Genomic DNA, 27277 nt, shown 5'->3' on the forward strand with positions numbered 1-27277 from the left:
CTATATTTAACAAAGCATGGGAAGACAAGAAGACAAGAGGAACAACCAAAATTCCAATAATACCATCATAAACTCCATCTCGTAACAAGCCACCCCAAAGGTGATCAGTAATTAGTTTTGAATAAGATAGGTTGTATCTACAACGAATCTGGTCATTTCCATTTGGGGCCTCTGAAAGTTGAACATGTTTATGTGTTTGTAATGTTGCTGTTGCTTCAAACCAGGAGTTGATTTTTACAATAGAATTTGTCTACAAACTTTACAATTATTGATTTTAAAATTTAAATCACTCAAATTCTTGCAAGAATTATTATGCGTTTTCCTGAAGAAATCTCATAAAATACTTTTTTGGAAATTAAAATAAATTTGAAAAGAAATATTGCAATGATACCCATCAAGGTAGGGAGTTACTGCCCACCAAGGGGAAGTCAACAGTTCCACAGATATAGACATACCATGAATAAAACAAAACTAAAATTATCCATGAACATCCACACCAATGGGGATCTGAGAGTCACTTTCACAGAATAACACACACCCACATGACTTTTCAAGGCTATAAGGCACATTCTTTGGGCTTATATGGTGTGCCCAAAATTTTTTGGAGTACCCTTACTGAAAGAGGGGTAACATGACCTTGGGCTTACAATAATGATGATAAATATTGCGAAGTGTTCATATGTACCCATGCTTACACGAGAGGCAGTAGGCCCAAAAAAGTGACCCATCTCCAACAAATGAGGGGAAAAAAGGTTTTGGTGCAGCATCCAGCCTCCAAAGGCCCTTCAAAGGTACTTCTCCTCTACAAATCAGCCAGTAAACTCCCTAGGTGTCATCCAAAGTAAACGAATAGGCTCCAAAGTAAACTTTCCACCCTTAGTGGTGGGTCTTCTCCTCCAATCCTATCAAGAATGATCCCAAACCCTCCTACAAAATGAGCACATGAGCTTCAGAGTGGACACAATTAACTTTCAAGAGGTGGAACAACTATTCTTATCATGTACATGAGACCTCCAAGTGTCCACCAATGTGGGAAAAATCTTCTAAGGTGAATGCTCAACATACAAATCTTCCAACAATACTCCCAAATAGGATTTAGCTCTACTTCTCATATCTATAACCCACCCAAAATAGAGGTCAGCACCTAATTGTTGCAATGACGTGGGCTGGATCCATATAGAATAGCTGATTCAAAACACATTATAAATTGGTCCTCCATGAAATATGTTTCAATACAGCTTGTAGGTTGGCTCAAACAGGTCAACCCTTACTCCTTTAAGTGGTTGCTACACAAGTATAAATATATATAAAACCTAAGTGACCCTTTTGAAGAATACAAATAGAAGTGTCTGACCTTGCTCCTACAAAATCTGAAAAAGGTAAAGAATACTGGCTTCACAATTTAGATAGACTTTTGATATCCCCGAGGAGGCTTGAGTTTGCATCCGATCCAAGCATTCTTCATTGTGGAAAGGCTTTGCTGCAATTTCCTGCTTCATTACAGCATATCACACCAAAATTCAGGCTTCAAGAGAGTAGTATTTCCGTGCTGTGGCTGAAAGTAGCCCAAAACACATTAATAGCATCCCTTTATACTGATTCAAGTGAAATTTTAGGTGTTTGCACCTTATTTCTTTTCAGGTGCTTGATAGGTCACTTGCCTTTATATACACCATTTCCAATCTGATGTTTTTTTATTCCTTTGGGCTTTTTTGTCAGACTTTGACTTGTGTACTGAAGAATGATTTTTTTCTGTAATATAAGTGTATCTTGTAGACCTTTCATTTTTGGTTTGATATGGAAATTATCATTCTCTACTTCATAACAAACTATCCAAGCACACAAAACATTTGTGACCACATTCAGAAAGTCTTTGTTTGAATTCTTCTATGGCATCAAACTGCCTCCAATCACAAGTTTTGTATGTCATGAAAACTCTGCAAGTGCCACTGTGTTGATGCCCCGAAAATCGTTGTATCAACATTGGGGGATAACCACCCGATCCGGACCTTAGTACAACTCCTTTTCCGTTTGGAATGGTGGCTCCGACTGGGGATAATGGGACCAGTTTCGCAGAAATGGATAAACGGGATGAATGAATGATTGGTTGACTAATCTAATGATAGGCGAATAACTTAATCTATCGGCGAAATAAAAGAACTACTACTAATCCCGGGAACTATTGTACTTTTTAAAGTGTAGCGCTTGATGATCTATGTTTATAAACAGGCATGTAGATGACTCTATTCAATAAACATGGAATTTTATTCATTCAAGAATTACTCTGCTTAAATCGTTAAACAAAGGGATTAGCGCAATGTTGCTACACTTTATATATCATCGATACATACATATGATCAAAGGAAAAGCATCTCATAAACATCCAATAGTGGAGGGAATAAAGAAATGCTGTTAAAACACATACATATATTCGATAATAGCAAAGGCAATCAGATAACAATTCATATGAAAAGAATGAATTCAGACATAGATAATAGTACCATATGAGCTGCTAGACACTCCCAATATCAATCGCTATTTGAGATTCTTCTTCCAACGTAGAAATGCTTTCAAACAAAGACAGTAGTGCACATTTGCATAAAAGCTTCCTTGTCAAAATTAGAATAACTGGTCTAGTTTTATAAAAGAATATGCCTGAAGCACAATAGTGCAACTTTAGTCTTTAAGTTAGGTACAAAACTTTACAACCCTTTCCAAAACAATGAAAGGGTCTATAAATACTTAATTAATCTAACTATCTACGAAACTGAAATCCTACTTAATTGGTATCAATTGATTTTGATCATATTTTCCTCAGCAACCTGGCAGTCGGCGGCATGAATCATCAAGTAGGTTGTTTGCCTTTAAATCTGAGTTGACTTATCGCAAGCATCGGCTCCACTTCGGGTGGTCTGTTGAGGCGAGAGCTAAGCTGGGTGGCATAGGTGGCATCCTGAATATCGGGGATAATATACCCGATTGCATCTGTAAGGCACTTGAGAGCGGCTCTTTGAGTGTGTGGTTTTACCAAGAAGAACCAATAGGTGTCCCATGTTAAACTGTTAATTCCAACAATTAATCTCCCCTTTTCCTCTAGATCTGGATAACCTGACTGCTCCAATGTTTTCATTGCTGTCAATTTTCCTGGCGTGCATTGGGAAATCATATTTGATAAGTAGAGAGTGTTATTAACTAATTCAACCAAATTGCTTGTAGTTGATTTGCACCTTGAAACTGCCCTCTCTGCTTTCATTAACTGGGACTGCCATTCTATAAATAATATATCTTTATGTGACTCTAAAATTCTTGGTAAATTCACCGCTTGTCCCTGATCAGTATCCTGCCAGTCAAGAAATGCAGCTATCATTTCTTCAGCTTGATCCAATTCTGTCCTAGCCTTTTCTATTTTCTCACTTATTGATGCCATCAATTCACATAGTGGCTCCGCCTAGGCGATTTGTTGACATAGAAGCTTAATTTGGGCTATCAATGCCGTATTTATCTGTAGTGCTTCTACTCTAAATTCAGTTATTTGTGGAACGCCCTTTGTCTTCTCAAGCTGTGCTGATAGTTGAGCAATCTGCTCATCTTTTGTTTTCAGCATTTGCTCATTTGCTGCCTTCAGTTGTGCCAAGGCCTCTGACAACTCTTTCTGCTTCTGGATTGCGTTGTGGTCAATCCTTTGTTTCTCTGCCTGCAATTGTTGAGTTAGTTGATTGTTTACTTGCTGTTGTGTCAACAATTGCTGTTCTGCCTGCTCCGCTTTCTGCTTTGCTTCAGTTAGCTATGCCTGTAATAAGAAGATTTCTTGGTCTTTTGTTTTCAATAAAAGACTTACCTCTGATGCCTTGTCTATTGTTGCTGCCGAATAGGCTCCAATATATTGTGACAGTTTTGTCAGGTCATTAGAGGGGTCAAATTCCTCCTTCCAAACCACATTGCCCGTGACCGTCTGTTCTGGGAAAAGGGAAGGTTGATCAGTCCTTCTTCTCTTCCTCTATCGTTTTACTACAACTTTATGCCTTGGGCTGTAGAAGACATCCAAGGGAGGAATCCCTTCTACCTACAAAATGATTTTATCGGAGGGGTCCTTTGGTATTATTTCTACTTCTTTTGAAATGGGTGGGCCGCTGGTTCCACTTGGAACCTGTTGTGAAGTGGTTTCCTGTGTGTCTGCTGCTTTTGAAGTTTCAGTGTCCTTTGAACATTCCAGACTGCTGATAATAGAATCAAATTGCTGCCATTCCTGGAGCAATTTTGGATCAATATGAGTATCCACATTTACTTCAATGTTGGTCTGTTTCTGCTCTTTAGTCTGGGTCTCCTCACGCACTTTCTCCTGCTCTTTAGTCTGAGTTTCCTCATGTGGTTTTTCTTGTTCTTTTGTTGTAACCAGAGGTTCCTTTGACTGTTCCCGTTCAGGCTCGCTTGACGATGTTGTTGGGGTTGTTGCTAACAGATCTAGAGGCAGAGTTTGCAACCTCTGTTCTCTAAGTCTGTTGAATTCAACCAACCCTTCATCTTGATATTTCATTCTGGCAAATGCCTTAACCTGCATTATTGACTCAGCTGAGGAGAACAGGTCATCGAACATATCTTCTTTATGATCAAACTTTGCCAATTTGGCCTGTTCAAGTGCATTATAGGCGACTTTGTTGGGATCAAATTGCCTATTAGGGAGAGTTGCTAGATTTAATGATTTTATCTTTGTAGCTTCTTTCTCTGTATGTTTGAAATCATGCAACGTGTAGACACCGCATCTCAAAGGAAAAGAGGGCTAGCCCTGCTTCTTATTTTTCTTGAGGGCCTGTGTGACTCCCTCGGCAATGAGCTGATAGGCTATTTCCCTCGCCAGCAATTTATCAGGTATGTACAAGGGAAGGAGATGAGGTTCGGCTTGGATACCGAAAACTCTTATATAAGTAAACTTCTCCTCCCCGAACCATCTTCCTATTGACGTTAAGTCAATCCCTGCTTGGTAGGAAATCTTGGGAGCAGGTTTATGAAAAATAGAGTAATGAATGGGTAACATAAAGCCATTGCAGACTTGGTATAAATGGTGCTTATAAGAGGATTTCCATAATTTTTGATGGTATATGTGAATAGGCATGGGGTCTTGTGATGTCCACCTCCAGCCGAGCACAGGAAATTCAGAATTAAAACACAAGGTATCTAAAATATAGGCACTGTAGTAGAATGGGGGAATTAACCTTTCAGTAACGCGGGTCTTATTTCTAAACTCAAGAACAACTGTTGCTAGTTTATCTGAGAGTATAGTTGCCCAATCCATTATTTCACTGTTACACGCTGCTTCCATCAAGGGAACCATTTCTATAGTGAAATTAGAAGAGTTGTGCAACCCCCACAATCCACACATCATTATTCCAGCATAACAATAAGGAGAACATAGGGAATCAACCGAGTACTTACCGGAAGATTCATGTTTGTGTTTTGCCGGATTTTGTCTCCAATCCCGGATGGGTTTGGATTCAATTTCATTCTCTTTTCAGAATTTCTCCAAAAACGCCTTGTTGTACTTCTTCTCTGGCTCAGGCAAATGATACATTTGCCTTAAATCATCAGCCTTGAATGACCCAAAAATTCCCCCGTCTCTGGTGCAGAAGGTTCTGTCCATGATTGGGATTTCCTCAATTTCCCATCGCACTACATCCATATATGGGAGAATTTGTTCCCGAGCTGCTATCCGATGAAGGAAGGAGTCAGCTAAGTCCTTTAAAGTACCATCAACTTTCCGAGTTGAATCTGTAGAGGCTTGTACTGTTGTCACTTCAGGTTCCTCGGCTTCAATCAAATTGTAGGTACTTTGCCAAGTAGTTTTACCGAGACCAGAACATGTAGTATCAGATATCAATCCTTTCTTTTTATTTGTTGGATCAGCGACGACTTGTCCTATGGCTGGCGCAGCAGAAGCGACTGTGGTTTTTTTAGACTTCTTCCCCATTCTGTTTGAGTTTTCTGCTTTGGAAGAATTCTGCACAGGAGTGAAAGTAAACGTAACACAAAGAATTGGTAATGAAAATCGAATATGAGAAAGATATATTGATCAATGCGTGATGAGGGATTAAATTTTAAAGTGGCCGCAGATACAATCTATGAGGAAGATTTTAGGACTTACTATTACATTAAATGGCCGTTTAAAACCTGCCAATCCTTTAAATGCCCATCATATCATTAATCGGCCAAATGATTCGTTTAAGCGTGCCTTGGATGTTTTGGTGGTTGAGTGCAGGTAAATCATTGTTCGACAGATCAAGCTTTTAATATGAATTGATCGTAATATCCCTCTGTTTTAACGGCTTTTTTGAAATTTGCGCTTTATCGCAATCGGGCATCGGGAGTATGGGCACTCTACGAAAACATGGATAGCATATCGCCGATCGCCGATAGCGATATCGCATCGCATCGAGGTGAATTACCTGGGGTGCTTTAAGAACATGCATAGTATATTGCCGATCGCCGATAGCGATATCGCATCGGGGAAAACCAATGGGCCGTTAAAGTATGCTTCCTATGTCATTGTGATATGCGATATTGCGATCGCTTTATCGCAATGATAAAATATTGATTATTTGTATTATTAAGATCAAAATGGGTTTATCGAAAAGGTTTTCATAATGTTTTTCATTTTGTTTTCGGACCTTTTTTGAATAATACAATGTTGATACCAATCAAAACTAAAGGGACCCATTTCATATGATAGTTTTTTTAAATAAATAATGATATGAAATGGGGGGTTGTTGTAGGGAACAACAATTGGCGATTCGCTGGAAGAAACAGTTATCTCTGAAAAGTATGGAAATACTTAAACTTTTTCAAAATAGAGTTCTCATTAAAGGGGAAAATTCTAATATAACTAGGTATATATGCATTCTAAATAAAATGAATCTATCTTTGTTAATTTCCTCTCTTGTTTAAAATTAGATACATTCTAATTTTTAAATTGGCGTTTATTGCTTTATAATGATAAAATAGAGAACCTTTCCAAATCAGCTTTTAAAATTGACTCCTTTGTCATAGGTAGAGCCTCTGCTGCCAACAAACGTTCATAGTTTCGACAGGGATACCTTTAAACCATATTATTGTCCATAGTCCCATCCATTTAAGAGTGTGATTAACAGAATGAATTCAAAACATGTTTTCACGTTTTGTATTTCCTTTCTTTTTTTGTTATTGCTAAGATAAAAAGCCATTGTCCTGGTTTGGTGGCCAGCTATTGACAATGCCATTCACTAGTAGTAATCTAACCGAACAAGCTGGCTTGTGATGAGACCCCTTGTCTTATAATTCTAAGCCATTACCCTGTTTTGGTATGCATTATTGGTAATGTCGGTTAAACTATTTCCCTATGAACATGGTAAGTAGGCTTGTAATAAGACCTCTGATCTTTAATATCAGATATTTTATAATTACACTCTGAGTAACCATAAACTTTGGTGAATGGGATGGACAATTTTCTCCTTAAGAGTAAATGGATGACAAGGTAAGAGTTAAAGATGCTGAAGTTGGATTAGTTTCTGTTTTGATATTGATAACCCTTTTGTGGCCAATTTGAAAACATAAAATGATTTACAATACTTCTAAACTTTGAGAAGGGTTCACAAAAATTGAATTGTGATTTTGAAATGCAATTATACCTAGTTTCCTAGAAATTATCCCTCTTATGTAAGACTTCTATTATTTAAAAGTAAATATCCACACTACTTCTGTTGAGCAACTTTTAAATACAGCAAAGGTCAATGGAAGATACCTTACAACTTTATTTTCTAATGGTCCTACAAACTACAAAACTCTATTAAACTAAAAAGGAGAAGGGGTTACCTCCTCAATTAAAGAATTTCTTTAAGATAAGGCCATTGACAGGGAGAGAATCTCTCAAACCTGATAAATCTTGTAATATGAAGGTCGAATGGCCTATCTTCTCACAGATCTGAAATGGCCCGAACCACATCTTCTGGAACTTGGTGTGTTTTCCCTTGTCCTCATGGGCTTTGTCCCATTTCAGAACTAAATCACCGACTTGAAATTGTTTTGAACCGGATGAGACTGAATCAAAGGATGACTTGATGATTTGCTGATGTTTTGCATGAATAACCTTGGCTTTTTCCCTTTCCTCTTCTAATTTTAGAATTTGGTCATGTTTAAGTTGAATAGAAGAAGAAGGGCTTTCCTCAATAAACTGAACTAAGGCTAGAGAAGGAAGGACAAGATTTGTTGTTAACACTGCTTCTTTTCCATACATAAGGTTAAATGGAGAAGATCCTATGGAAGCCTTCTGTGTTATCCTATCAGCCCATAGTGCGCATATTAAGGATTTGTGCCATGTTTTATGGTTCTGTTCGATAGTTCGCTTAATAATTTTAATCAGATTTTTATTTGTAGACTCCGCTAAACCATTACCCTGAGGATAGTAATTAGCAGAATATTTTAATTTAAATCCTCTTTTAATAGCGAAATCAAACATAGCATTGCCTGAAAAGTAAGATGCATTATAAAAAACAAGAGCATTTGGGACACCAAACCTGGTAATGATGAATTGATCTATAAACTCAATGATTGCCTCATAATTTGTTGTATTCAAAGGAATTTCTTCAACCCACTTAGTAAAATAATCAGTAGCAGTAAGGATATACTTATGTTGTTTGGAAGAATGCGGAGTAATTTCCCCAATGATATCCAATCCCCATTGCTCAAATGGCTGTTCAATGTTGACTGGCTGCAAAGGAAAAGCTGATTTTCTTTGTCTTCCACTAGAAGTTTGATAATTTTGGCATTTCCTTACATATTCATGAGCATATCTAAACATAGTGGGCCAATAATAGCCAGCATGAATGATTTTATGGGCTGTTGTGTCAGCTCCAAAATGTCCTCCTACTGGTCCATCATGTAATTCCTGCAAAACCTTTTGTGCTTCAGGTTTTTTTAGGCATCTTAATAAGATTGAATCATAATTTTGCCTAAAAAGCACATCATCAATAATTGTGAAATTTTTTGCTTTCAATCTAATGGCCCTTTTGTTTTTGTAAGACAGGTTAGGAGGTGCATATCCATTTTTCAAATAAAAGATTAAGTCAGCATATTGTGACTCAGAATCAGTAATACTTATCTGGTTGATTTCTTTGGTTTGATCTGTATCACCTGATTCTGGAATGTTGGATGCTCCTGCCAATAACCTGCAAAAACCTTGGCCTCTAACAATCTTTGCTGGTTTAATTTCTAAGTCATATTCTTGAAGTGCTGTAACCCAATTTGCCCTTTTTTCACCTATTTCCTTTTGGATCAATAGTTGCCTTACTGCAGGAAAAGGAACTATAACTTTTGTGTGGGTTTTTAAAAGGAAGGGTCTGTAATGTTTGACAGCTTTATATACAGCAAAGGCTTGTTTTTCTACTTCGGAGTAATTTAATTTAGCACTCTGAAGATTTGAACTATAAAATGAAATGGGTGCTTCCAAATTGTGATCATTGATCTGTGTGAGTACTGCTGCATAAGACAAGTTGGATGCGATAATATACAATGTAAAATGATTAGAAAAATTAGGAGTATTTAAGGCTGGGGCATTGATTATTGATTGCTTGATCAAATCAAACACTTCCTTTTCTGCTGATCCCCACTTAAATACTAAATTTTTCTTAATCATAGTTTGACGTGGAAAAATAATTTGAGAAAAATTTGGAACAAATCTTTTGACAAAATTGATTTGGCCTAAAAATGACTGCATGGATTTTTTATTATGAGGGAAAGGGATTTCAGAGATTTCTTTGATCCGGTCAGGATCAATATAAATGCCATCTTTAGACACAATAAAGCCTAAGAGCTTTCCTTGGTCAAGAGCGAAGAAATATTTTTTAGGGTTAAGAGAAATACCATATCTTTTGCAGCGTTGAAAGATTTGATTTAGATCATGCAAATGATTGGACTTCTCCAATACAGTAATATCGTCTAGGTAGACGACTACTGTTCTATTAATCAACCCTTTAAAAGCTATATCCATCGCTCTTTGGAATGTCGCTCCTGCATTAATAAGTCCGAAAGGCATTTTCTGATACGCATATGTTCCCCATTTTGTTCTGAATGTGGTTTTAAGCTGGTCATCAGGATGGACCAGAACTTGGTTATATCCTAAGAAACCGTCTAGAAAGGACATTAACTCAGAGCCTGCTACTGATTGGAGTATCTGCTCCATAGTAGGTAATGGGAAATTATCTTTTAAGCTCGCCTTGTTCAAATTTATGAAATCAATACAAATCCTAATGTTGCCATTTTTCTTTCTGACTGGCACCATATTGGAGACCCAGTTTGAGTGCCGAACGGGAAAAATAATCTTAGCTTTCAAGAGTTTGTTAAGTTCAGATTTTATTTGACTCTCTAAGTTTGGATGTATTTTCCTCAACTTCTGCTGAATTGGTTTCTGATCGGGAAGCATTGGAATGGTATGCTGGATGATGGATGTATCATATGTCTTTAAATCATCATATTTCCAAGCAAAAACCTGTTTATTTTTCCTTAACAGTCTAATGAATGCCTCCTTCTCTTCCAAGGAAAGTCCTAATCCTAAATTAATGTTTTGAGGAGTTTGCTCAGTGCCAAGATTTATCAACTCAAACCTTAGGGTAGAACTTTGGAGCTTTGCATTAGTCACAGGTTTAAACCTGTCTTTAATATCATAAAGATCCTCAAGCTTTACCACAGGCTTAGGGATTGAATTTTCCTCAGGTTTACCTCTTATTTGAAGGTCATGCTCGTTTTCCTCGATGATTTGATCATCATAGGACTTTTCAGAAGTTAAGAACTGTAAAATGTCTTCATCATGGTTGAATACTCTCCAATTAGTGACATTGTCAGGAATTGATGGCCTAAAAAGCAATTCTACTGAAAATCTATCTGGGCTATAGTCTTAGGAAGGTAGAAGCTTGGAGGCAACATTGGCTAGCAGGTCAGCTGCCGAATTTTGAGACCTGGGAATAGAAGAAATATTGAATGCCAAAAAGTGGGAGGTAAGTTCCTGTGTCAGCGATTTATAATGCTTGAGATGGGTGGAAAGACAATGAATTGTATTCCTTACCTGTTTGATAATAATTTCAGAATCTCCGAACACTTTCAAATATTGGACCTTGAGGCCGATGGCTTTATATAGTCCTTGGACTAAGGCTTCATACTCTGCTGTGTTATTTGTGCATTCAAATTCTAACCTACAGGACAACATTGTTTTTTCCCCTTGTGGGATAATCAAAATACATCCTGCTCCTGAGCCCTCACTAGATTTGGACCCATCGAAATATAATGACCAAAATAAAGAAGTATTAACAATTTTATTTACAGTTTTCTCAGTACCATTGAAACATCTTGACCTATCTATTTGTGAAAAATTTTCAATCTGAGATGTAAAATGGTTTACTGAGAAAGGGGATGGCTGGGCAGCGAAGTTGCCAAAGAATGACTCTGATGAATAATTCCCCAAAATGTTGTTATTAAATGCTATTGGTTGGTTTTCTTGCTCAAACTCAGTAACTGTATGGGTCATATGTTTTTCTCGATCGATACTTATTTGATTTGGCTTACCCTTATAGGGAAGCCACATATGTGACCAATCAGTAGAAATATACCCATGTAGTTTCTCAGACCAATCCCTACTCAAGATTAAACCGTGAAATTCAGGTATATCGGCTATTAGGATATCAATCCTTTGTACTATTCTGGGATCAGCAGATAACCTGATAGTTACGGAATTAATCTCTCCCAAAACCTGTACTTTAGTCCTGTCCAACTGTACAATATGAATAGCAGACTTCTGGGGTTCAATGTTCAGTTTGGAACAAACTGAAGCTGGCATTATGTTAGAAGATGCCCTTGAGTCAATAAAACAGTTGTGCAGGTTTCTATTGTAGATCTCATAGGTTAGAAGGAAAGGTGGAGTATGAGAGTTTGATCTATCTCCTATTAGGACTGCATCAGTAGCTTCAACCATACCAGAAGGTGGTTGACCTGTATCGTTAGCGGCTTTAGCACTGGGAAGAGGTGAAGTGGGAACAACATTTAATTCTTTGAGAAGCAATTTCTGCTGATGTTTTAATTTGCTAAGTTCAAACATGGTAATGTTTGCCTTAGTTTTCTTCATATCATCAACAATATTGTAATCCATTGAATCAGATACTACCAAAGTTTTAGATGTTAAAGGAGTATTTGAGGTTGAAGGTTGGTTTTGAGGAACTGCTGCAGGTGGCTTCTTTGTAGATACTTTTTCCTTTGTTGTAGCAGCACCTGCACTCCTTTTCTTTGAAGTTTCCTGAACAGGTTCGGAGGTACTTTTACTCCTAGTAGTGACAGGAAACACTTCTTCTTCATTATCTGTATCGGAGTTAGGCAGTATGAAATCCCACATTCCATGACATTCAACAATCTCCTCTTCTTCATTAGTAGGTGTAACTGTTTCTTCTTCTCCTTCTTCAAGATCTGAATCTGCATTTGATATAACATTTGGTGGTTTTGATTCAGTTTTCTTATAATTTCTAAGGGGGTCTTTTGGTTGAGGTTTCGGCTACCTGTTTTTTGATTTCAACCATTTCGTTTGACAAAGTCTTGAGGACCTTTTGCAGACCCTCCATGTCATATGGATCTTTTGGGGTTTTCTTCCTTGAATCATCTTTAAAAGAAACTTTTTTGGCTTTTCTGTCTTCCAGAGCAGCTTTCGTTTCTAGAGCATTAATGCGTTTCTCCACAGCAAGTGCTTCTTTCATGTTTTCAGCTAAAGTAGGTTTCCCAGCCCTGTCTACAAAAATAACTATATTGGCAGGTAGGGCGGTTATATACCATTCGCTTCGGATTTGCTCACTTGGTTTGGAGGCCGTTGGGATTTTATTCAAGAGTTTATTGAATCGGGCGTTAAATTCCTTAATCGGTTCCCTATGCTCTATCCTAAGATTGGAGAGATCGTTTATTAGTGTAGCCAAAGACCTATCATCTCCATACTTAGTAAGAAACTGTTCTTGGCAAGTGTTCCAACTGGTAATGGAACCGGAGGGTAAAGAAAAATACCAGGATCCTGCTGATCCTTGCAAGGTATAAGGGAAAAGTCTAACAACAACATCTTGTTCTGTTACTCCTTTCAAGTTGACTGCCAACATGAAGTTATTAATATGTTCCTCAGCTTGGGTCCCATCATTTGGGTTAAACTTGGGTAGCCATTTTTCAGGAGCATCAGGTAATGCATGCAATGGTGCAGGCATGTTGACTGCACCAGGCCTGGTCCATGGATCTGCCATTATAACAGCAGTAGCAGATGATGCTACTGTTGAAATTCCAAATGTCTGGGAAGGAAATAATGTTGCGGAGTGAGCAGATTGGGATGTTAAAGTTCCTAATCCCTGATGAACAACAATATGTAATTGGGGAGTGGATGGTTGACTTCGCACAGGGGAAGGTGAGATGGAGGATGTGGATGAAAGCTCTTCACTGTCAGATCCTTCAGTATATTTCCTCACCTTTTTCCTTTTGGGTAAAGGGAACTCAGTGGGTTCAATACCGAGCTTTTTGCTCTGAAGTCTGGTGAGAGGGTGAGGTAGATTAAACTGCGAAGTCGCACTGCTTTGTGATACCTCAAATTTCTGTGGTGAAATCGAGAAGCTCTGAAGTTTGTGGATAAGAGACTGGACTTCAGGGGATTCAAGACTTAATTGTTCTGGAGTATGATGGGTTTGAGCAGTGGTAGTTGATTCATGTTCTTATTGTTTGGATACTAGAGAACCAGCACGCAATTGGGAAGTACGAGGTGATACGGAGGGAGAATTACTCTTAGAATGGCCTGCAGATTTGGGTTTGCTTGCCAATCACAGTTGGGCCCTCCTTCTAGTGCCAAAAATGTTGATGCCCCGAAAATCATTGTATCAACATTGGGGGATAACCACCCGATCTGGACCTTAGTACAGCTCCTTTTCCATTTGGAATGGTGGCTCCGACTGGGGATAATGGGACCAGTTTCCTAGAAATGGATAAACGGGATGAATGAATGATTGGTTGACTAATCTAATGATAGACAAATAACTTAATCTATCGGCGAAATAAAAGAACTACTACTAATCCCGGGAACTATTGTACTTTTTAAAGTCTAGCGCTTGATGATCTATGTTTATAAACAGGCATGTAGATGACTCTATTCAATAAACATGGACTTTTATTCATTCAAGAATTACTCTGCTTAAATCGTTAAACAAAGGGATTAGCGCAATGTTGCTACACTTTATATATCATCGATACATATATGATCAAAGGAAAAGCATCTCATAAACATCCAATAGTGGAGGGAATAAAGAAATGCTGTTAAAACACATACATATATTCGATAATAGCAAAGGCAATCAGATAACAATTCATATGAAAAGAATGAATTCAGACATAGATAATAGTACCATATGAGCTGCTAGACACTCCCAATATCAATCGCTATTTGAGATTCTTCTTCCAACGCAGAAATGCTTTCAAACAAAGACAGTAGTGCACATTTGCATAAAAGCTTCCTTGTCAAAATTAGAATAACTGGTCTAGTTTTATAAAAGAATATGGCTGAAGCACAATAGTGCAACTTCAGTCTTTAAGTCAGGTACAAAACTTTACGACCCTTTCCAAAACAATGAAAGGGTCTATAAATACTTAATTAATCTAACTATCTACGAAACTGAAATCCTACTTAATTGGTATCAATTGATTTTGATCATATTTTCCTCAGCAACCTGGCAGTCGGCGGCATGAATCATCAAGTAGGTTGTTTGCCTTTAAATCTGAGCTGACTTATCGCAAGCATCGGCTCCACTTCGGGTGGTTTGTTGAGGCGAGAGCTAAGATTGGCGACATAGGTGGAATCCTGAATATCGGGGATAATATACCCGATTGCATCTGTAAGGCACTTGAGGGCGGCTCTTTGAGTGTGTGGTTTTACCAAGAAGAACCAATAGGTGTCCCATGTTAAACTATTAATTCCAGCAATTAATCTCCCCTTTTCCTCTAGATATGGATAACATGACTGCTCCAATGTTTTCATTGCTGTCAATTTTCCTGGCGTGCATTGGGAAATCATATTTGACAAGTAGAGAGTGTTATTAACTAATTCAACCAAATTGATTGTAGTTGATTTGCACCTTGAAACTACCCTCTCTGCTTTCATTAACTGGGACTGCCATTCTGTAAATAATATATCTTTATGTGACTCTAAAATTCTTGGTAAATTCGCCGCTTGTCCCTGATCAGTATCTTTCCAGTCAAGAAATGCAGCTATCATTTCTTCAGCTTGATCCAATTCCGTCCTAGCCTTTTCTATTTTCTCACTTATTGATGCCATCAATTCACATAGTGGCTCCACCTGGGCGATTTGTTGACATAGAAGCTTAATTTGGGCTATCAATGCCATATTTATCTGTAGTGCTTCTACTCTAAATTCAGTTATTTGTGGAATGCCCTTTGTCTTCTCAAGCTGTGCTGATAGTTGAGCAATCGGCTCATATTTTGTTTTCAACATTTGCTCATTTGCTGCCTTCAGTTGTGCCAAGGCCTCTGACAACTCTTTCTGCTTTTGGATTGCGCTGTGGTCAATCCTTTGTTTCTCTGCCTACAATTGTTGAGTTAGTTGATTGTTTACTTGCTGTTGTGTCAACAATTGCTGTTCTGCCTGCTCCGCTTTCTGCTTTGCTTCAGTTAGCTGTGCCTGTAATAAGAAGATTTCCTGGTCTTTTGTTTTCAATAAAAGACTTACCTTTGATGCCTTGTCTATTGTTGCTTCCGAATAGGCTCCAGCATATTGTGACAGTTTTGTCAGGTCATCAGAGGGGTCAAATTCCTCCTTCCAAACCACATTGCCCGTGACCGTCTGTTCTGGGAAAAGGGAAGGTTGATTAGTCCTTCTTCTCTTCCTCTGTCATTTTACTACAGCTTTATGCCTTGGGCTGTAGAAGACATCCAAGGGAGGAATCTCTTCTACCTGCAAAATGATTTGATCGGAGGGGTCCTTTGGTATTATTTCTACTTCTTTTGAAATGGGTGGGCCGCTGGTTCCACTTGGAACTTATTGTGAAGTGGTTTCCTATGTGTCTGCTGCTTTTGAAGTTTCGGTGTCCTTTGAACATTCCAGACTGTTGATAATAGAATCAAATTGCTGCCATTCCTGGAGCAATTTTGGATCAATATGAGTATCCACATTTACTTCAATGTTGGTCTGTTTCTGCTCTTTAGTCTGGGTCTCCTCCCGCACTTTCTCCTGCTCTTTTGTCTGAGTTTCCTCCTGTGGTTTTTCTTGTTCTTTTGTTGTAACCGGAGGTTCCTTTGACTGTTCCCGTTCAGGCTCGCTTGACGATGTTGTTGGGGTTGTTGCTAACAGATCTAGAGGCAGAGTTTGCAACCTCTGTTCTCTAAGTCTGTTGAATTCAACCAACCCTTCATCTTGATATTTCATTCTGGCAAATGCCTTAACATGCATTATTGACTTAGCTGAGGAGAACAGGTCATCGAACATATCTTCTTTATGATCAAACTTTGCCAATTTGGCCTGTTCAAGTGCATTATAGGCGACTTTGTTGGGATCAAATTGCCTATTAGGGAGAGTTTCTAGAGTTAATGATTTTATCTTTGTAGCTTCTTTCTCTATATGTTTGAAATCATGCAACGTGTAGACACCGCATCTCAAAGGAAAAGAGGGCCAACCCTGCTTCTTATTTTTCTTGAGGGTCTGTGTGACTCCCTCGGCAATGAGCTGATAGGCTATTTCCCTCGCCAGCAGTTTATCAGGTATGTACAAGGGAAGGACATGAGGTTCGGCTTGGCTACCGAAAACTCTTATATAAGTAAACTTCTCCTCCCCGAACCATCTTCCTATTGACGTTAAGTCAATCCCTGCTTGGTAGGAAATCTTGGGAGCAGGTTTATCAAAAATAGAGTAATGAATGGGTAACATAAAGCCATTGCAGACTTGGTATAAATGGTGCTTATAAGAGGATTTCCATAATTTCTGATGGTATATGTGAATAGGCATGGGGTCTTGTGATGTCCACCTCCAGCCGAGCACAGGAAATTCAGAATTAAAACACAAGGTATCTAAAATATAGGCACTGTAGTAGAATGGGGGAATTAACCTTTCAGTAACGCGGGTCTTATTTCTAAACTCAAGAACAACTGTTGCTAGTTTATCTGAGAGTATAGTTGCCCAATCCATTATTTCACTGTTACACGCTGCTTCCATCAAGGGAACCATTTCTATAGTGAAATAAGAAGAGTCATGCAACCCCCACAATCCACACATCATTATTCCAGCATAACAATCAGGAGAACATAGGGAATCAACCGAGTACTTAACGGAAGATTCATGTTTGTGTTTTGTCGGATTTTGTCTCCAATGCCGGATGGGTTTGGATTCAATTTCATTCTCTTTTCGGAATTTCTCCAAAAACGCCTTGTTGTACTTCTTCTCTGGTTCAAGCAAATGATACATTTGCCTTAAATCATCAGCCTTGAATGACCCGAAAATTCTCCCATCTCTGGTGCAGAAGGTTCTGTCCATGATTGGGATTTCCTCAATTGCCCACCGCACTACATCCGTATATGGGAGAATTTGTTGCCGAGCTACTATCCGATGAAGGAAGGAGTCAGCTAAGTCCTTTAAAGTACCATCAGATTTCCGAGTTGAATCTGCAGAGGTTTGTACTGTTGTCACTTCAGGTTCTTCGGCTTCAATCAAATTGTAGGTACTTTTCCAAGTAGTTTTGCCGAGACCAGAACATGTAGTATCAGATATCAATCCTTTCTTTTTATTTGTTGGATCAGTGACGACTTGTCCTGTGGCTGGCGCAGCGGAAGCGACTGTGGTTTTTTTAGACTTCTTCTCCATTCTGTTTGAGTTTTCTGCTTTGGAAGAATTCTGCATAGGAGTGAAAGTAAACGTAACACAGAGAATTGGTAATGAAAATCGAATATGAGAAAGATATATTGATCAATGCGTGATGAGGGATTAACTTTTAAAGTGGCCACGGATACAATCTATGAGGAAGATTTTAGGACTTACTATTACATTAAATGGCCGTTTAAAACATGCCAATCCTTTAAATGCCCATCATATCATTAATCGGCCGAATGATTCGTTTAAGCGTGCCTTGGATGTTTTGGCGGTTGAGCGCAGGTAAATCATTGTTCGATAGATCAAGCTTTTAATATGAATTGATCGTAATATCCCTCTGTTTTAATGACTTTTGTGAAATTTGCGCTTTATCGCAATCGGGCATTGGGGAAAACTTAACTCCTTATGTTGACACCTTTTGAAATCCCCGATCGCCGATAGCGATATCGCATCGCATCGGGAGTATGGGCACTCTACGAAAACATGGATAGCATATCGCCGATCGCCGATAGCGATATCGCATCGCATCGGGGTGAATTACCTGGGGTGCTTTAAGAACATGCATAGTATATTGCCGATCAGTGATAGCGATATCGCATCGGGGAAAACCAATGGGCCGTTAAAGTATGCTTCCTATGTCATTGCGATATGCGATCTTGCGATCGCTTTATCGCAATGATAAAAGATTGATTATTTGTATTATTAAGATCAAAATGGGTTTATCGAAAAGGTTTTCATAATGTTTTTCACTTTGTTTTCGGACCTTTTTTGAATAATACAATGTTGATACCAATCAAAACTAAAGGGACCCATTTCATATGATAGTTTTTTTTAAATAAATAATGATATGAAATGGGGGGTTGTTGTAGGGCACAACACGCTGCAAAGTCACTTTCGAAACGCAACCCATGTAACTTTCTTTATGCACATTTGACCCATTCATGCTACTTGACTTGAATTGAGAACCATACCAGTCATATGCCCTTTTGCATATTTTTTTCATTCACCTTATGAAAGTCATTAAAAATCCTTTAGAGCTTCAATTAGCCCTGCGATTTCTTGCACAAACCAAGGGGTAACCGTGTCAACATTGACACATTTATGGTGGTGGATGGTGATGGCTCCTCTTTGTTTCAAATGATAGTAAGGATGTTTCTCTTCCTCACCTCCATAGTTTTTGCTTTCGAGAGGACTAGTCATGACTTGGAGGGTTTTCTCTCTCAAGTATTATCTATTATCAATTCCACTTTCTAAGGATACTCTTTTGGGTTCCCTTCCTTTTCTATTTTATTATCTACTCTTCTTTCATTCTTCTTAGATTTTAGAACTAGTTGATAGATGCTCTAGGCACTCCTTATTGCTATTGTCAAATGTTGTCCTCCTAGTCCCATTGACATAGTTTGAAGTATTCTTTTGTCACATAGAAGGTCTTCCTATCTTTTTTTGTTGTTGAGAAATGTTGCAGATATACTTCATAGATCAAATAAGTACATCATGGAACATGAAGGATTACAACAAACAAACAGCAATGGCACCCTAAAGGGTGAAGGTAATGTATTTTAGAGTCCTCCTCTCTTTTTTGAACTTTGATATCTATGGATGTTTTATTGTATGTGTTTTTATAGATTGACATTTTTAGGGTGTTTTTCTTGTATTTGTTTACAACAGCGGCCAACACATGTTCCAAAGTTCGAGAACTAGAATACTAAACAAGATACTGGTTACACATCTTATTTTGAGGGTGCCCGTGTTGTTAGAGGTCCAAAGCCTGACCATGAAGAACAGTCTAACAAGGAAGATGAGGGTATCAGATGCCAAATATTTGGGAACAAACCTAGAGCAGAGGGCATGTTCCCACCTTCAACAACTGGGCAAAAATCACAGGGTGGAAACATACGAACCAATGAAACTGTAAGTATTTCATAATTTTTCCTTCTTGTAAATTGCTTTCAGTTAAAGATGACATAATTAAAATTTAAACCATAATTTATAATGTTAGAATACATGTAAGATAATAGTTCCAAATGTAGAAATAAGCCAAAATTTTGGAATTTTTCTAATTATTCACTGGATAAAGAGGTCAATAACACTGGAAAATTGCATTTTTTTTTCTTGTGGTTTAGGAACTCGTCGATATTTATAGGGAATCTCCTAATTTCTAGGAACTAGAGCATGCATGCACAAGAATAAACTCATTGGCGTTCCTTTTATTAAGGCACAAATCAAGGAACCCTTTCTCGCTATTATTTTTAACAAGACTTTGGCCATGGCTTCATTCAGGTTGGAACCAAAGAGAGGTTTTTGAGCCATGAAAGTGAGATCTCCAGCTGAGACACCATTAATGCCCTCCTTTTTGGTTTCAACTTCTGCTATCAAAGATTGATTATATGAAATCAAATTCTCTTCTTCATCACATACATGCTTGTCCGGTAGTTATTTTTAGTTATATGTCCAACAAGAATCTTCCTCAAGGGCCTTCAAAAAACCCGTGAGCTAAAAAAGTTTGGCTTTGTTGAAGAACTTGGGCAGAACTTGGTCCCTCATTTCTACCCTATTTTTTATGTGGAATAGTGCCCTCATCAATGCTCTACAACTATGAATGGATTTTATTTTTAGCACTATGAACAAGAGTGAAATGACCATGAGTAGAGAATCTCAAGCCTCAAAAGACCTAGGGCAGATCTCCAAACAACACCAACTAGCTTCCAGTCCAATGTTAGAAATTTTCCCATGTAGCTTTCAACCTAAGAATCTACTCTAGAATCTATAGGGAATTTCCACATTACTGGTCTATGCAACCATTCAAATGAAATACAACATGCATGTTTCAATAGGCAGCACCTAATGTCCAGTGGAAAGTTGTCCCAGTTTACATGCAAATTTTGCAAAACAGCATACAAAATAACATTGCCACACAAAAACTACCAAGTTGCAAACTTAAATCACATTGATGAACCAGGAACATGTGTTGGCCCTAGCTTGAGCAGTGCACCCTAGTGAGGACTAATGGTCATGGCTCTGAAATATCTCCTTCTCTAAAATGGGAATTTTATATGGTAGTGCACATACCATGCTACTTTTTTTGCTACACTTTAGTTTGTTGATTTGATTTAACATCAAATAATTGGATTGATGTAGGTGACAAATCAAGTTATCTAACAAAAGTATGTATTTACTATAACACATAATAGTATCTTTTCCCAATATATTTTTGAACGATTCTCAACCCTCTAGGATAGAAATTTCTTCGCAAGAGGGAACACTAATGAAAAAGATTTCCAATGATTAGAACCTCCCTAAAATAATTTTAGCTCCTAGTGGATCAAATCATTGAACCAAGAGCAATATAATTTGCACAAGAATTTTTTCCAAAGTATTTTAGAGGAAATGAATAGATTTAGCCATTAATGAACACCCAAAGGTAAAATATCCTTCAATCCCCAATCTCCCCTAGCCTTAGGTTTTGTTATCTTTTCCTAGCCATCCCAGTGATACCTCTTAAAGTTTAAGCACCCTTTTCCTAGCAACAATTCCAATAGTTACAACAACAAGCTTGACAGTAGCAAGCCCAACAGTTAGAGCATGCTCAACAGCAACAAGCCCTACAGTTAGAGCATGCTCGACAACATCAAGACCAACTCTTAAAGTAGTATGTACGACACCAGTTGGAGAAGCATGCTCAACAACAACAAGCGCAACAGTTAGAACAACACTCTGGGCAACAAAAACTACATCTTCTTGCTGGTGACAAACAAAGTTTAGGGAACCAATTTTCTCCATCACCCTATCGTTCTTCAATGCATAATGTGTCTAAATTTATGCATTTGGGTGGCTTGATGTCTCAGATGGCCATTGAAAGTAATAATTTTATAGTGGCAAAATATCAACCCAACAATTCTTATATGGAATTTAGATAAATATATGTTGTAATTTTCTCACCCATTTACAAGCTTGGGGTGCTAGTGCATTTTTTGTATAGAGGAAGGTGGAATATACTAAATATAGTAATTTACTAAATGTAACTGAATGTGTAAAAATCTAAAAACTCAGTAGTTGATCCAATGCGACACCATGGGTACAAAATCTGCACAGTAGGTTGCCACAATTTAAGATAGGGCCAGGAAAGTCACTTTTGATTGCACAATAGCAAATACAACAGATAATTTCAAGCTTCTTGTTGGCCCTTGAATGTATATTGTAACACTAAATGGAATAACTGTTTTCTTTTGATATTAGGCTACTGTTTTTCAGCCTGGTAACAAGAAAGTAACATGGCAATAAGTTAAACTGAAATTATGATGAGACTTGGTCTAATGAACATGTGAACTATATACTAAAATTGTACTTTTTATGTACTTTAGTAGGCTTTTAAATTGATCCCTCACCCACTTCATTGTATTTTATTGTAAGACGCTGTCAACTTTGATCACACTCCACACACTTTTGTACCCTAGATATAGTAATGCAAACGAGTGCAAACTATGTATACAGTTATGGCAATCTCCTTTCAAGCTTGCCTTCTTGTGCTTTTTTTGTGTGAGTATCTCCTTGCATTGTTGATATTGTGCTCCTATCCAAATTATATCTCTAAATATGTTAACTTTATTAGTAAAAAAATTGACTATGGAGTTTAGGCATGGTGTGCCAGATTTCACTGCCATGTTTCTCTAACATGAAGGTCATCAGTCAAGTTTCTCACCTTAAGGATGAAGATAAATGTCATAGCTTCCTAGTTTGTGTTCACTCTCGTTCAAGCAATATGAGAAATACAATTGTATTTTCAACTTATACTCTTCACATTCATGCAAAAGTGATTTCCCATGATAGTGTACCCATCCTTAGCTCGTTAAAGAAAATTCACTTACATAACACATCAGCATCTGTATTTAACAATCAAAGAACATTCTATCCAAGTAAAACACATCACATGGAACATTGAGAATCAGTGAAAATATACATTTCAATATTTCATTGATGGCAAGTACGCAACACAATCATATTGTTTCTCACATATTCACTATCAAAAGCTATTATATAAATACACTGTAATTACATATCAACTACAAATTACATCCATTACATATATTTTTTCAACTTCTGATTCTTCAACTTCCCCCTTGATCTCTTCCACTTCATTTTCCTGTTGATCTATTTTTTCTTCCACTCCCTTGAATCTTCACAAAACCTGTGATGCATCCTTTAACTTGCAACACAACCTTATGGGGTGTTTAGTCTTCTGCAGCTTGTCAGTCTGCAACCTAATCTTGTGGTACAACATGGGGGCCTCCAACAAACTGATCCCTGTATACTTTTATGTATGCAACTTGATGGCCTAAAATATAACATTGTGGTGTTTCCATAGGCTTATAACCCCATCTTGCAGTTCCCATAACATATTTTAATTGATTGGCCTGATACCTAACCCTTTGGAACTTGTAGAGGACAGAAACTTAACCTTTCCATTCTCAAGTGTAATCCCACAACTTCCTCAGATCTGGAACAAATCCTTAAGGGGCACAATATACCCACAATATGCTCAAATAATCTAGAATTTTTATTGCACACATATCTCTCTGCTACACAATCTTGTTACATCCTGTGTTACTAGAGTGCATATTTTTTCATGTGGTCCAAATGTGCCCAATTTTATCATGTGCATTGGCAATTTGGCTCTTAAGCAATAAATTGTGTGAAGTTTAGCTAGGGTCATAATTCCAATGTGTCCACAAAAGGGAGTTTATATATATGCTATAGATGACAGGGAAGAATTATTATTACTAGTGTTTTGCTTTCTTGAAGCATATTGTGTATGGTCCTCTTTGGTTGAGATACAATGTTTGGAATCCAGGGACAGTTTGACCAGGTTTCACCTGAATATTTCATAATTCAGATGTTGTGTATCTATTAAGATGCCACATGTTATTCTTCAGGAATATGAAATAAAGAATCTGACATTCAGTTATCTTTTAAAGGTCCATTCTGAGTATTTTGTTGTAAACTCTGCCATAAACTTTTAGAGTTTTAGGGCTTCTGCTAATCATTATGAGTATTTACGTTGTGGTACAATAGATATTGAATGCATCCAATAATACTCATCTACATTATGTGCGTAGCTATAAAGTAAAACTGTATGAAATAGCAAACATTGATTATTGCCATTCATCAAAGTCTGCAACCCACTACAACCCAACTCTTAGTCAAAGAAGCCGATATTGTCACTTGCATTCTATTATGTAAGTGACCAGCCAAAATTGCAAAAAGACACATCATCAATCATATAACCACGCTTTTGTGATGTTCCTTGTCATGGTCCACTATATTAAGAGGTCAAACACATGCAATATCCATATGCTGATATAGACCACAAATAGTTTGTATGCATGTTCTCGTTTTAACTTTTGGAGTACGTAGAGTGTTTTATGTCACCTACATCTTCCCTTCACCACATTATACAATTTTTTCTTCTTTGGATTGTGGTAACGCTATCTTTATATGTTCATGGAATTCTATTTGTTTTCCCGTTGAAGCAATATAAGAACTATAATCTATTTGACATTTCTTAAGATTGGTATTATTGCTGCTTCAAAGAATTTTACTTGTTATATCATGTTTCATTTATAGGATTTTGTAATCTCAGCCCTAAGGTTGAGGAGGGAATCTGTCAAGTGCTTTCTCATATGTGGCTAGAGTCAGAGGTCGTTGCAGGATCAAGCAGCAATGTAGCTTCAACATCAACAGAAGCTTCTTCCTCTTCATCAAAAAAGGAAAATAGGTCTCAATTTGAAAAGAAACTTGGGGAGTTCTTCATGCACCAGATTTCAACGGACACATCACCGACATATGGAGAAGGCTTTAGATTGGGTAATGCAGCTGTAATTCAGTATGGTCTACACCGAACATTGGATCATATTCGTTTGACAGGAAACTTTCCTCTATAAGTTCTGAGGCATGTAAAGATGGTGTAACTTAAAAGGAGATATGAATGGGATGTTAAATTGTCCTTCTCCCAATTTCTTCAAGAAACACCTGAGAAAGTTGGTGGATTGCAAGAAAAGACTCTTTATCAACCTTCTAAAAATAGTCGCAATATTCACTCTCACACTAATTTTGATGACCAACAACAGAATTCTTGGAAAAGTCAGGATATTGAAAAATTTCCTCCTGATGGTAGGGTATCTTCCCACTATATGAATTTTGATGGGAGGCAACAATATAACTCATTAGGGGACCAAGGTAAAGTCTGAATCTGACAAAATATTTCATCTTATGTCCAAGGAGCAGAGTTGTTAGAGAAAAAGTGAAGCACAAGGATCTGAATAGAATAAGCTTTTAGTAAATGCCAACAAAGGGCATGATAAGAATGAAAATGACAATATCACACATTTAGAACTGGAGAAATTGGGTAGTCATGTGAAAAAAGTTGAGGATCAAACATATCACGGAAGAAATGAGGTAGGCAAAGACACAATCATGTCGTTCCAGCATCAGGATCCAAACATTAATTCAAGCCAGAATGGGCAGATAATATAGCAAGAAGGTTTTCACATGGGTAGATTTACTAGGAATCCTAATGTAGATAATCAGGAGAGAAATGTAGAAAAGTATGAGAAAGCAATAGAAAGCAACTACCAGTTGAATTCTAACAATGTTATTTGGGACTCTTGTGCCAAAAACAAACGTGTTGGGAACACTTCGGTCTGTCAGCAGGGCAATAGTTCAATAGCTTTAAATACATTTCCCAATCTGTGACAATTCTCAGAGATATACAAATGATATAAATAGGTCACAATACAGTCAAAATGATTGCACAAGTGTTGGTCAGATAACAGGCAAGGGGAATTCTAATCAGAGTGAAAAATCTAGAAGTGATTACACTAAGAAAAGTCCTCAAAGGGAAGATGATTTGCAATCTTAAAGTAATATGAATCACTAGGAGCTAAGTAAAATGAGTACTGGTTCAGGTGAAAGTTCTGGAAATGATATGCTAAGAATGCCCCCTAGGCACTTGCTCCAGCAGGCAGTAGGAATGGATTCAATGAACCAGTGGCATGCAGAAAGTGTTAAACAAGACTCATTTTACTTAGGTCCCAGTGATTGAGTACTGGTTCTGGTGAAAGTTCTAGAAATGATATGCTGAGAATGCCCCCTAGGCACATGCTCTAGCAGGTAGTAGGAATGGATTCAATGAACCAGTGGCATGCAAAAAGTGTTAAACAAGACTCATTTCTAAGAGGAATAGTGCAGATGGATTCTCAAGGGAAAAAGGCTCCTGAACAAGTAGACTTTATGCGTTCAAAGGTGGTTAGGATAGGCTCACAAAACAATACTATGAATGTAGGAGAGGTATTAAATTTATTCACTTTATTTGGACTTGAAAGAAATATCTAATCTATGAATATTGTGGATCCTTGTAAGAAGTTCATTTTCTCAGTATTGTGCATCCTTTTATCTCAATTGAAAATACTTCACGCTTAGATTGATATCATATGCTCGATTTGTTTGCAGCCCTTTTGTAGTAAGCAGTTGTTTCTTTTGCAGGATGTTCTGAATTCAAATTTGCAAACCAATTTAAGAGAACATCTGGGAGGAGGACATTCGAGGGACTTTTCTATAGGTTATGCTTCTGAAAACTCATATGTATTTGACAGCCCCACAAACATATTTGGTTCAAACAAACCATCATCTTTATTAGGGCAAGGTTTTGGTTCATGTTTTGTTATTAAGTAATTTGTCTATTTGTTGTTCCACCAACTTTTACTAGTTTTCTATATTACAATATACTAAGATGTTCAATTTCTGCATATAAACTTTTTCTGTCCAGCCAAAACATTCTTAACCTTCTAAGCAAGTCAGATAATCCAAATGAAAGTGACACATTAAAGCACACTGTATTTAGTGAGCAGAATGCATCTGTTGATCCCAACGAATTTGCTTCACCTTATGTTTCAGTTACTCATTTTGATCATAACCAGTCATCAAGCCCTCTCTCTCCTCAGGGTTTTGGACTTAGATTGCCTCCACTAGCCCAACTATTGCAAAGAATGCAAAATCAATCTTTACAAACAAGTGCATCTATGCAAATTGCAAATGTAATATTGGATAGGCAGATCCATCCATCAAAAGGAGAAAGTTCTCACAAGAGTGTAGCTTTAGAAACTCATCAAGATTCTTTATCAAAAGTAGGTGATGTGCTACCACAGTTGAAGGAAAAATCTTGCAAGTAACCACCTCAACAATGCCATTAAGTGTTCCCTCTAGATCATCACCAACAAGTGTAAAAGAGAATGTTGTAAAGTTGGACAAACCACCATACTTCGCAACATACAATATTCATCCTTCAACTCAGTTACAATATATTCAACACCCAAATGCCAATGGACAACTTAT

Source organism: Pinus tabuliformis, chromosome 7 (genome assembly GCF_031772625.1).
Source record: "Pinus tabuliformis cultivar Carrire ecotype Pingquan chromosome 7, CPIR1, whole genome shotgun sequence".
In the NCBI taxonomy this organism is placed as follows: Eukaryota; Viridiplantae; Streptophyta; class Pinopsida; order Pinales; family Pinaceae; genus Pinus; species Pinus tabuliformis.